This window comes from Rattus norvegicus, chromosome 14, assembly GCF_036323735.1.
Source record: "Rattus norvegicus strain BN/NHsdMcwi chromosome 14, GRCr8, whole genome shotgun sequence".
In the NCBI taxonomy this organism is placed as follows: domain Eukaryota; kingdom Metazoa; phylum Chordata; class Mammalia; order Rodentia; family Muridae; genus Rattus; species Rattus norvegicus.
The window spans coordinates 12,473,917-12,487,574 of NC_086032.1; the positions used below are offsets into that span (position 1 = coordinate 12,473,917).

Genomic DNA, 13,658 nt, shown 5'->3' on the forward strand with positions numbered 1-13,658 from the left:
AACTAGAAAATATCATCATGAGTGAGGTAACCCAATCACAGAAAAACACACATGGTATGCACTCACTGATAAGTAGATATTAGCCCAAAGCTTGAATTACCCAAGATATAATCCACAGACCACATGAAGCTCAAGAAGGATGACCAAAATGCAGATGCTTCACTCCTTCTTAAAAGGGGGAACAAAAATATTTATAAGAGGGGATATGGAGGCAAAATTTGGAGTAGAGACTGAAGGAACGGCCATTCAAAGCCTGCCCTACAAGTGCTACAGCCACATACACATACAGCCACCAAAACTAGATAAGATGGATGAAGCTAAGAAGTGCATGCTGACAGGAACCGGATGTAGATGTCTTCTGAAAGACACAGCCAGAGCATGTGAAATACAGAGGTGAATGCTAGCAGCAAACCACTGAACTAATAACGGGACCCCCATTGGAGGAATTTGAAAAATGGTTGAAAGAGCTGAAGGGCCTTGAAACTCCATAAGAACAACAATGCCAACCAATCAGAGCTCCCAGGGACTAAACCACTACCCAAAGACTATACATGGACTGACCCAGGGCTCCAACTGCACAGGTGGCAGAGTCAGAGGGGGGGTTGTGGGAAGGGGGGCGGATGGGGAGGAGAACACCCTTATAGAAGAAGGGAAGGGGGATGGGATAGGGGGCTTATGTCCGGGAAATCAGGAAAGGGAATAACATTTGACATGTAAATTAAAAAATCCAAAAAAAAAAGAATTGTTAAAGAAAAAAAATATACCCTTTATTTAAACATTATCAAACTTCGATATTTTACTGAATTATACAATTCAATAATTCAATGCAAAATTTAAAATAAATCAAATAATATTTACATTAAAAATTATAAGTCAACCATCACTTCCTTTGAACCCTTTGCCTTATTAAATTATTCATTAGTCCCTAGGTTGTTTTAAGGTCTCTATTTTGAAATTGAAAAGTAGCTATAAATTATAAATTCGCATTAAACACATAATGGGTTGCCACAATTCTTACACCAGTTAGCAATCGGCCATGAAACCACCACATGTGATTTAAATTGAGGAAATTTAACACATAGACAGGGAATGATAGAAGAGGCATGAGGCCAACAGGGGTCGGTAAAACAACCAAGAGATCAACAACAGTCATGCTTGCAGACAGGCACCTAGCCTGGCTGACTGAGACAGATGCAGAAAGACACTTATAGCCAAGCATCAGACTGAGATTGAGGATCCCTATGGAAGAGTTAGGGGAAAGCCTGAAGGGCCTCAAGGAGATGGCAAACCCACAGAAAGACCAACCGTGTCAAGTAACTAAACCCCTGGGAGCTCCAGGAGACCAACCACCAACCAGCCACACAGGCTGGTATGAGGTCCCCAGCAAATATGTAGCAGAAGGCTGTCTTGTCTGGCCTCAGTGAGAAAGGGTGAGCATAATCTGTGAAAACTTGATGCCTCAGGGTGGGGGCACACCCAATAGGGGAGGTGGACATATGCCACCCTCTCAGAGGTGGAGGGGAGGGCGGAAGAATTCCGCAAGGGGGAACCAGGGGTCAACATTTGGGATGTAAATGAATATAATAATAATAATAATAATAATAATAATAATAATAATAATAATAATAATAGCAACAAGAACAACAACAACAAAATGACTCTTATTTCTAAGACAGGATGACAAAAGTTAAAGTTTCTGTTAGCCAAAGACTCAAATCCACTGTCTAGCCAGGAGCTAAAACCAAAAAAGCATCCCTCTACCTTCATAAGTTGTCACCAAAGATGGCTTCCTCTTGCCCTTTTTTCATAATCTCCTGGCGGCTCTGCAAACCACAGGTCAAATCTCCCTAGAGTCAGCGGGGTGTGGAATCTGAGGAACATCTTCTGCAGGTGAACGGTGGGAAATGTGTGTTAGTGGAACAGACTACACACCTCCAAAGGCCTGAAAGAGAAGTTTAGAGCTGTAACATGATTGCTAAATGACATGAGATTAATTTCTGGGTCGGATAATGAAATGGTCTGCAAACCTCCGAGAAGCCCAGACGTTAAAGCATTTGTTAGATAATGCAGCTGGTTATTGAAAATGACACTAAGTATACAATATTAAAAGTGGTGCAGCGTTAAGTGTCTTCACATTTTCTCGGTACATACTTTAAGAATACTTGGTGTTACTCCATAAAAATATGTACTATAATCAGGCAACTTATTTGTACCCAATAAAGGAAGATTGCTTATTCTGTCTCAAAATACGGGTGCCTTCAATTACATATTCTTACTATAAGCATCCACTCAAGATATATTAGGCAGTATGCAGTCTGCAAATCCCTGGGAGAAAAATCATTTTCATGGGACAGGGGAAAGTCCTCAGAAAGCGAAGAGAATAAAGTAACAGCTAACCAAGTTATGAGTGGTGTATGTTCCATCTCACGGGGCCAAGGACCAGTCTAGGCTTGGAGAGGGGTTCTGAGGAAAGGGCTGTTTGTAAGCAGCAAAATAAAGAACTCTGTTGTGATTTGTCCTGAAGTTATCTGTATTTTTATTCTAATTCCACTGCCCCAAGGACTGCAGCCTAGTTAGTACTCAGGAATCAGGTGACTTCACCAGAACCTTCTCCCCCATTGAATTTGTAAAGTACAGGTGAGGGGCTGGTACAGGATAGAAGGAGGCCTGTCATTGGAGGAGAAGGAAGGGTGGGCGGGTGAGAAGTTTGAATGGAGAGGAGGAGACTAGAACAGAAAGGAAGAGACAGGAGGGAGAGAAAGGGAGAGAAGCAGTAGCAGGACGATGGAGGCTGACGTTAAAATTCTGCTCTGTGTATTTACAGGTTGTTATTAATGTTCTCAAGGGATGGATGGTACAGGGCTTTGTATGTTTAAGTGGGCAATTATATCTTACCAACTGGGTCAAAGATTATTGTGTAGTGTGTTCTTTTATGTGATGGTTTGAGTGTAGGAAAGTGTGTGGCCGCAGGAGACTCTGGGTCGCCCAGGAGTTGGGATGTGTTTCCGCCAAGATATCTAGCAGATATTGAGAGATAGGGTTTTAAATTAGCTCAAAACTCAGCAACAGGATCTGACTCAGGAAGACAGATTGTAAATACTCAAGTTAATAAAAAAAAAGAAAAAAAAAGAAAAACATCATGTGCCTTTTTATTGGTCTACAATAATTATATAGCACACACTGCATTTATTTCTTAAATAATTAAAATATGTGCTAGTAAAAAAAATGCAGAACTGGTTCAGACTCACTGACACTTTTATCACCGGACGTGAATAAATGAGTAACGGGTTTGTTCTGCTCCTGTGATGTTTGTTCAAGTCCCCTTTGTGCCCTCCAGCCATTGTGCCCTGCAGAGAGTATTCCAGGAAACCGGCCAGGCCAAGCCTAACCAGATGTGTTTCAGATGCAGATGCCTCATCAACTCTGACAAACATTTACCCTAAAGGACAATCAGGATCGGTTCTCAGGAGAATGCTTGACCTTTCCCCTCATTTAAACCCTAGAGTCTTAAGAACAATCCTGTGACTCTGAGAGTTTCCCCTTGTGACATTTTTAGTATTTCCTTTTGACATCCCCTCATCTCCTGGAGCTTATGACTTCTTCCTTTAAAAAGCCCTTCTCCCAGCCACTCGGGGTCGACACCTCTGTCTCCTGCGTGGGATACATGCCGGCCCGGAGATCTCCGTAATAGATCTCCGTAATAAACCTTGCCTTTGTGTATTACATCCAAAATGGTCTCTTTGTGTTTGGGGTCCACTATTTCTCAAGACTTGAGAAAGGGTCTCCCTTCAGGGATCTTTCAATATCTTGGGGCACCACGGTGCTGGACCTAGCGAGGTAAAAGACAACAATACATTTTTTTATTTTTTATATTTCTACGACAACAGGACTGTAAGTCAAGCTATGAGTCCAAGCTGGCAGCGCAGGCTCTGCTCAAAGCAGCTCTCTAGACTGCTCACTCCGTGTTCTGCTGGAGCCAGTTCTCCAAGCAGTTCTCTCCTGATATTCTAAACATTCTCCTCTTGCAGAGCAAAAGCACAGGATTTGTTTATTTATGTATCAATACAGTCATTACTGTAGGTTCCCTTTTGACCATCCTATGAACTAGCATCACATGAACTCAGCCCCTTGATTCTTATGAGACAGCAAGCACATTTTTTTTAATTTTTTATTTATTTTTACATTCCAGATTTTATTCCCCTCCAGGTCCACCCTCCAACTGTTCTACATCCCATACCTTTTCCTCCCCACTAATCTCCATGAGGATGTCCCCACCCCACCCACTCCACCCACCCCATCCACCCCACCAGACCTCTGAACTCCCTGGGGTCTCCAGTCTCTCGAGGGTTAGGTGCATCTTCTCTGTCTGAACCCAGACCTGAGAAATCCTCTGCTGTATGTGTTGGGAGCCTCATCTCAGCTGGTGTATGCTGCCTGGTTGGTGATCCAGTGTCTGAGAGATCTTGGGGGTCCAGGTTAATTTAGGCTGCTGGTCTTCTGCCCTCCTCCTCAGCTTTCTCCAGCTTTTCCCTAATTTAGCAGAGGGGTCAGCAGCTTCTGTTCGTTGGTTGGGTGCACATATCTGCATCTGACTCTTTCAGCTGCTTGTTGGGTCTTTTGGAGAGCAACCATGATAGGTCCCTTTTTGTGAGTGCCCCATAGCCTCAGTAATGGTGTCAGGTCTTGGGGCCTCCCCTTGAGCTGGATCCCACTTTGGACCCATCGCTGGACCTTCTTTCCCTCAGGCTCTTCTCAAAATCCATCCTGCAGTTCTTTCAGACAGGAAGAATTATGGGTCAGAGTTTTGACTGTGGGATAGCAACCCATCCCTCACTTGATGCCCTGTCTTTCTGCTGGAGGTGAGCTCAATAAGTTCCCTCTCCCCACTGTAGGTCCTGAGAGTCCTGAGAATCCTGAGAGGCTCTTACTTCCCAGGTCTCTGGTACCTTCTGGAGGGTCCTCCCAACCTCCTTCCTCCTAAGGTCATTTTCTTAAACACTGTAAAAGAATTCAGAGATCTGCTTGCCTCTGTTACACACAGGTAATGAACTAGCTGAGTGGGACCTCACTCTGAAGTTACCACTTCTACCTCACCTTGCTCTGTCCCAGGTCAACCCTGAACTCAAGAATCTGCATGCCCTTGTAAGCATAAACAAAAAAACCTTAGCTAGGTGGGATCTCCTGCAATCACCACTCCCAAAATCTCTTTATCTCCTTCCTTAGTATATTTGGCTTATAGCACAGCTGCCTCTGTTCCTTTAGATCTGTGAAGTTCCTCATACAATTCATATTGCATCCTTATATTTTACATGGTTGAGGAATTATATATTTTCAAACTCATGTTTTCCACAACCTGAAGGAACCACTCACGATTTTGCTGAGACATAAGCCACACCTCCATTCTCCCAGACTTGAGCTGTTTCTAATTATCATGGAGTCATTACCATTAACAGGGACGGCATTCCTCGGAGGAGGAGGAACATGAAAATATGTACATTAGTATACAAGCAAGCCTTAGCCCATAGGGGCTATTGATACTCATGGAGGTCCAAGCCTGCTGTTCTAGGGCTGGGAACCGTGTCCTTCCAAACTCCTACCAAGGGTGAGCCCAAACCCGCATCAGTTGTCCAATTGGAGTCTGCAGCACTGGCCTGCCTGTGTTTCTCATCTGTTCCCCACCTCCTCTTGCAGGGTCACTGACAAAGTGCTGAGTCCTCTGACCTGCCATTGGCTCCATGTCCTAAGACAAGTGTAGATAAGTGAAATCCACACAGAGATACTTCTGCCTTCAATCCTTAGGACAACGAGAGTTGCTCATCTGATACTGGTGCCCATTATAGTCAAAAGAAACAAAGTCTTCCTCAGAATAATCCTGGATATTGGCACAGAGATTGTGGGAACAGGGCAATAGAACAGAGGAGGAGGTAGGGAGCAGGTTAACTGAAACTAAGGACTATGAAAAACCCTTATGGAAACTCACTAGTTACTGAGCAATGGGGTATCTCCCTGAGTTACTGGGTAGGGAGGTCACAGGGGTTGCTGAAACAACAGAAGCTGTTGCCATTCTCCTGGTTACCCAGCATAACTCTACGGCAAGTGCCTAATGAGGAAGCTACCACATGCTTTGGGTACAGGACATCGAGAAATCAATCTCAAACTGACTAGGAAACTTCCTCTCTCCTGGCTGGATTTCATAGTACCAGAGGTGCTATGTGGTTGCATCCATGGTCTTCCACAATGTTGGGCCCTGAAGGGTGTGATACAGACCAGTCAGGCAAGACGTACCCAACAATGCCATGCAATAGTGGCATGACTGTTATGGAGTAACCAACCACTTTCTGATTAGGCCTGCTCCACAGGAGGGAAATCATGTCTGGTACTGGAAATCTCTTTAAAAGCCCATGGTTGGGGATGTCAAAGACCCTACATTAGAAGTTAGCATTGTTGCTCTGCTAAATGCTACTCTCTAAATATGTATGTTTATGGATATAGATCTGAGATGTTCTCAATGACGGTCAAAACAGTTCTTTCCGCAGTGGAAGGTGACCAATGCAACAGTTCTTACTTGGTCCGAGTGCCAGTGCTGAGCATAAGTGACTTTGAGTTCTGAGCCCTAAATGGGATATATTTATTAACCTCAGTGCCAAAATGCAGGGAATATCACAGAATGTTTCTTTGGAAGGGGCAGCCCTTGGTAGGTTTTTTTTTTTCCATGCTCCAGTGAATGGCCCCATACCTGTGCATATATAAGCAGCACTAAATAGACTTAGTGTGTTGTTTAAAAAAGAAATGAAAAGGAAAAGAAGGCATGGAGTTTGGGAGATGGGCAAACATGGTGACATCAAAGGGAGTAGGAAGTAGAAACCAAAGGGCAGATATGATCTTATTTCAATGTTATGCATATATGTATAAAATTCTCAAAGAATAAAATGTAAGTTTCAAAAATAAAAAAGATGAGCCCTTCAGCAGAACCTTCCTCAGAAGGATAGTACTTCCTGGGGGATAGAGGAGAGCGGGGGAAGAAGTGGTAAGACTCCCCTGTTTATGTACCATACTTTGATTATCAGGTCATCAATTGATGATGGACATATAGGTTGACTGAATACTTTAGCTATTGGGACTAGAATGGCAATGCTCATGATTGTGCAAGTACTTCTATATAAGATATAAAGCCTTTGAGTACGTGCCCAGAAGTGCTATAGGTGAGCCTTAGGCTATTTCTCTTTCTAGGTCTTCAGAAACCTTCCAAGCGGCTACACTGATTCACACTCGTGCTAGCAGAACATAAGAGTTCTCTTTCCCCAACCTCTGTATCAATATTTGTTCTCATTTGTACCTGACGATGGCTGTTATTTTGTTTAATTTCTTTAAAATTAAAAAATATGTGTACATGCATATGTACTTGTTTGTGTAGATGTGCACTTGCCTGTGGATGCTTGGGTACATGCATGTGTACAGGAGGTTGTCCTCAGGTGTGCTCCTCTATCACAAGACAGAGTCTGTCAATGAACTTGGACCTCATCAATTCAGCTATGCTGACAGCCCGGGAACCTCAAAGATCCCTCTTTCCTCCCCAACCCAAAAGTTGAGCACTGATATCACAGAACTCTCCTTCCAAACATGGCTTTCATTTTTGAGCATTTCAATAATTCAAAGTGATACAGAGCAAAGTTCATGGATATGTGGGAGCTAGAAGGCAGGAAATAGGATCCATATGATCATTGTATCACTGTCAGTATGAAATTCCCTATGATCAAGACACAATTTAAAAGCATATCATACGATTATTAATTTAAATTGATATGAGTTAACACTTGTACTTAATTTTTCTCTAAAATCTTATTAGCTGTCAAGATGACTCAGTTGGTAGAAATGCTTGCCCCGAGCCTGAAAAATCCTGTGTTCAATCCCCAGGACCTACATGGTGGAAGGAGAGATCTGACTTCCACGAATTGTCCTCTGACCTCTGCATGCCCCTGACCTCTGCTATGACATCCATCCATGCGCACATACACACTAAATAAATAGGTAGACATGTATAATTTAAAATGTTTTCAAAAAGCAGGAAACTGAAAGACCCCAGCTTAGCAGCAGTAACGCCATTTTGCAAGGCTGTGCTTAAGATGACTGGTTCAGGGAAAGGTTAGAACACTGAGTACACAGCGGCTGCCAAGCAGGATGTGTATGGTTGAAGGCCTGGCAACAGGACAACTGCAGTTGAGCACCTGACAATGAGAAAAGCCCCGGGAGAGGTCCCACACCCTGGTGGGGGGCCGAGTCAGCCGTTATGTTTCAGGAAGGTAGCTAGGAAACTTGCCCCCGGGCTGAACCCTTGCCACATTAGAATCCACCAATTATATCCCTGTAACCATGCATCTGCTTCTGTATGCTTGCTTCTGCTCCCCAGAATCCTATAAAAAGCCCATCCTTGGTTCCGTGGGGCGCGCCAGTCCCCCGAGTGACTGAAGCGCCCACAGGTGCCTGTGTATCCCGACAATAAACCAAATCCTCTTGCTGATTGCATCCTGTGGCCTCGGTCTGGTCATTGAGTTGGAGGGTCTCCATCCCGAGGGAAAGTTCTCCCTGAGAGCTTTTCAGAAACAAAGTTAAATTTACAAATATTTTTAAAGCTGGGCATTGGTGAAGTCTGCCCTCACCCCAGCATAGCTGAGTCCATCTTGTTTCATGCCTGCCAGTCACCGACATAGAAAAATAACTCGACTCAGAGCAGGGTCATGCTAACCACATACTCTGTTATGTTCCGTATGACAACTGTTAATCTTAGGAAATTCCACAACCTTTGCATAGGACCCATCAAATCAAAGGTCAGTGTGAACCGTTACGTCTAAGATGGCTTGAGTCAGAGCTGACCATTGGGCAGCATTTCCTGCACCTGCACATGAGCTCCCTGTGGTTTTTGACGTTTTAGCTGTTATAAGCTGACAGAGAAAGATGTTCATAGCCACAGCTCAGCCCCTGAATTTTGAGCTATGGTTTTAATCGATCAGCACTAGGGTGTGCATTCAATAAACCATCCCTGTCTGACATAGATCAGTGTTTGTGTGGTTTGTGGGGGCAACTCCTGGACCCCAACGGGTATAATGACTTATACCTGTAACACGCTCAGTAACCTGAGATAGAAGAATTACCTTGTTAGAAGCCAGCATTACTACTGAGTGCACTGCAGGCCTGTCTGGGTTAAATTGTGAGATGTTGTCTAAAAAAGAAATAAAACAGGTAAAAATAAAAGTATTTCTGAAGGCAAAGAGCCACATTAGTTAGGTAGTTTTTTTTTTTTTTTATTTGATTGATTTAAATGAGATGGGGACTTACATCCTTTTGCTGCCTTCTAGGAACACTAATGCTCAATGCATCCTAGCAATGAAATAGAGGAGAAAACCATGCAGTATGGTGGGCAGGTCTATAATCCCAGCTACCTGGAGAGCTTAAGCAGGAAGATTTCAAAATCAAGGTGTGCCTGGACCTCAGAGTGAGCTTAAGGGCAGCCTCAGAGACTCAGGGACACTGTGTCTCATAACAGGAAGTAAAGAGGCTATATGAGTCGGCAGTAAAATACACCCAGTTATGGATCCCACGCACAATCCCAGCACTACAAAAGCAAACAAATAAAAAAAAGTAGCTATTAATTTCCAAAATGATCTTGGAGTATCGGAAATAAAAATTATACATATTTGATGACCATGGCATCCTGTGCTGTTCTAGTTTTATGCCTCCTTGACTTTTTTTTCCTTGTAATTTCAAGAACTGTAACTGATCCACGTTTCATCATAGATAAGGGAGGGGATCAGGAGCCCCAACACTTCTCTGATAAGATATCGGTAGCAAGGGTTGCTGAGGGCGGGCTCTGCAGTGGTGAAGCCACCTGTAACTTGCCCATATTTCTGTAAACAACTTTGTGCCTATTTTCATGGCAAAGAACCCTGACTCGACTCCGTGGATTTTGCGTCAATAAAGAGACATGAGAGTAAAAGCGAGGACTTCTTAGAAAGAAGATATGGTTCCACAAGAGGGACAGGGGAGAACAGGCATAATAAGAGGTAAAAATGACCAAACTACACCATATATGAATAGGAAATCACCAAAGAATAAAAAGTAGAGGAATAAATGAATGAATGAAAGGATAAACAAACAAATTTGAAATTGCAAAAGCCAGGCATGGAGGCACACACATAGAATCCCAGCACTTACAAGGCAGAGGCAAGGACACTCACATGTATGTGAGGGCCAGTCTGGGCTACATAATGAAACCGCCTGAAAAAGAAAAAAGGGATAAGGAAGTAAAGACAGGAAGGAAGGAAGGAAGGAAGGAAGGAAGGAAGGAAGGAAGGAAAAGGATAGAAGCAAGCAAGCAAGCAAGCTAGGTCCAATGGTGCAAGCTGTAAAACACCAGCTATTGCATAGCTTGGGGCAAGAGGATCACAAGTTTCATAGTAGCCTGGTCTACAGTGTGAGACTACTACTAATTTTTAAACTTTAGCAACAACAATAAAAGCTATGTCTTATAACTCACATGGCTCTAGCTATGAAAGGAGTAGGTACTGTCATTTGTAAGATTTCTGACACAAATTCTACATGAATTAAAATAGAAGCAGGATTAGGCTATAATCTAATTACAACTGAATACTCTTTGACATTTGAGCTAGAAAACCAGAAAGATAGTGTGTGTGTGTGTGTGTGTGTGTGTACTTATTTATAATATATTTATAGAGTTTACAGACAGCTTATGTATAAAACAATGCTAACAAACACGATTCCCTTGCATTAGAAGGTAATTTTTAATGTGCCAAGTGTTTAAAGGTAACGCTGAAATGCAGGGAAGAAAATATGGTGATCTAAAAAGAAAAACATAGTAAACGAACTGCAATAATATCATCCTAGAGAAGAAAGTGGCCAAACAGGTCTGGTTACACATCCAAAAGTCAATGTCAAAGGGAAGCAACTATAAATATAAAACATAAAACAAAAAGGGTTTCACAAGAAAACATACGGCTGTGACTATGGACTGGGCATGGAATTCCTGATCAGTATAAAAAGGTACTCACAAAATTTAAAAAGTGAGCAATTCGTGTCTGTTTAAAAAAAATAATAGCATTAGGAGGTCTGGAAAGGCATCAGTGTATTAGTGGGGGAGAGGCTCTGGATTCACTCTTCAGTGGGGAAAGGGGAGAGAAGAGGACAAAAGAAGAGGTGGGGGAAAAAAATCAGTAAACAGGTAAGGATGATATTCACTGCAACTACACACTTTTGAAAAGCAATCTTTAAGAAAAAACACAGGCGGGGCTGGGGATTTAGCTCAGTGGTAGAGCGCTTACCTAGGAAGCGCAAGGCCCTGGGTTCGGTCCCCAGCTCCGAAAAAAAGAACCAAAAAAAAAAAAAAAAAAGAAAAGACACAGGCCAGGCATGTCACAGGTGCCTCATGCCTTGAATCCCAGAACCCAGGAGGCAGAGGCAGGTAGATTATCTGTCAGTTCAAGGTCAACCTGGCCTTCATTATGAATGCACCCTGATGGTGCCTGCAGGAATTGTGACTGGATCTTCTGAAACAAGGACAGCCAGGACTATGTCAGAGAGACCCTGCCTCAAAAGAGAAAGGAAGGAGGGAGGGAGAGGAGGGGGTAAGGGAAAAAGAAAGAAATGAAAGAGAGAGGCAGGGGCTGGGGGAGGGAGAAACACAGCCCCCCCCCCCAAAAAAAATCGAAAACTTGAGCAGCCACTTCTCAAACTGGAAACAGAATAATAAGCAGGTGTTCCTTGTCACTGGTCACCAGAAAAATGCAAACTATGCCACAGTGCAAAGCCTCCGTCCCTGCACAAGAATGGATACTATGAACAGAATGGAGAAATCACATATGGTGACAACGTAAGAAACATCAGATGTGAGACCTTTCATCAAGTACTATAAGATGTGTTTCTAGGACAAGGAATTAAGATCTTTCTAGTTCCCCCACCTATAAGACATTTATGCTAATGTTTTAGTTTTCCCCACCCATTAAAACTTTTATTTCCACACAGGTCCACTGCTCTATTCCGGAAACTTGATGGCTAGGAGCAGCGACCCCTTCCCCCTTCCTTTCCTGTGCACCAGTTTCTATTTGTTTGTTTGCTAGTTTGTTTTTCTTTTGTAAGTAAGAGTGTAAGGCCGCCAACCTCGGGAAAAAGACACAGCCACCTCTAGAGTTAGCAGAAAAAACAAAGGTGCTTTTTCTGAGCACACCCTCTTGCTCCAGGGTTTTGCCTTGTCCAAACCCTTTATGAGGAGGAGCAGTCTCTTCCTTTGAAACCTGGAACATATTTCTAAGAATGAAGAGGAATCTTTTGATTTGGAATTTGCATGGGAATATTTATAACATTGAAAACTATTGTATTCTCCAGTCCAGGTGAGTACATACATCAATATTCAACAACATTCAGCCACGCTCTCCATACTATTCCAAACTGGAAATACCACAAAGGGCCATGAACAGCAGAGTTTCCCACTGAATTGATAAAAGATTTAGAAAGCGGAATATCAAATGACATTACAGCTCGTTTCAAGATGGCTGAAACTCACATAGAGTGAGTGAAAAAATACACAAAACAAATGTAGACTGTGATTTTATATATGAAACCTGCTAGGTAGGACTCCAGAGGGTAAGGAAAGAACAGACTACCTGTGATGGCATTGACGTTCTGGTTTATTAATCTAGTTACATGGGGCTGTTCAGATGTGGAAAAACTAAAAGGCTAAAACTGAGTCTAAATAGATGGTTCAGAGTATAGGGTATATAGATGTTTGCTGACAAACAGAGGAGTTGAGTTCAATCCCTGAGGCATGCAGGTTGGAAGAAAAGATTTCTAGAAGTTCCCTGACCTGTACCTGCACCATGGCACACACATGTTGGTACGCACGTGTATGCACACACTACACACACAAACACCCACCCCCACACACAAAACCATACAGACATACAGGCATACAGACATTACATACAGAGAGAATAAGTTAAAAAATAAATTAAAATTGAAGCATAAACACATACAAGCACACACACACACACACACACACACACACCATACAGACAGATAGGCATTACAAACACACAGAGAGAATAAATTAAAAAATAAGTTAAAATTGAAACACACACACACACCATGCAGACAGATAGACATTACACACACACACAAAGTAAATTAAAAAAAATAATTTAAAATTGAAACACACACCATACAGACAGACACACAACACATCATACAGACACACAGCACACTAAATACAGACAGACAGACAGACACACATTACATACACACAGAGAATAAGTTAATAAAATAAGTTAAAATTGAAACACACACACCATACAGACACACAGCACACTAAATACAGAAAGACAGACACATATTGCATACACACAGAGAATAATTTAAAATAAGATAAAATTGAAATACACACACACCATACAGAAGGACAGACTCACATTGCATACACACGGAGGGAGAATAAGTTTTAAAAAAATAAGTTAAAATTGAAACAAATACAAGACGCCGGAAGCAATGAGTCTCACACCTTTTAAACCGAGAAGTCCTCAGTGAGCTCCTCTCGCCCTGCCCTCTCTCCCAAACTTGCCCGCAGGCTGGCCTGTGAACCGGAAGTCTCACTGGCT

The 13,658-nt window shown here is 42.6% G+C and overlaps 1 long non-coding RNA gene across 1 annotated transcript in view; it reads right to left on the bottom strand.

Annotated features, from left to right (window-relative positions):
• LOC102554702 (uncharacterized) overlaps positions 1-13,647 on the bottom strand; it is a 47,073-nt gene extending 33,426 nt beyond the window's left edge. The window contains exons 1-3 of the long non-coding RNA XR_359401.5: positions 13,562-13,647; positions 9,150-9,217; positions 1,762-1,942 (exon numbers count right to left, since the gene is read on the bottom strand). This is a non-coding gene — a long non-coding RNA (uncharacterized LOC102554702). The remainder of the gene's footprint in view (positions 1-1,761; positions 1,943-9,149; positions 9,218-13,561) is intronic.
• Between the last annotated feature and the right edge of the window lie 11 nt (positions 13,648-13,658).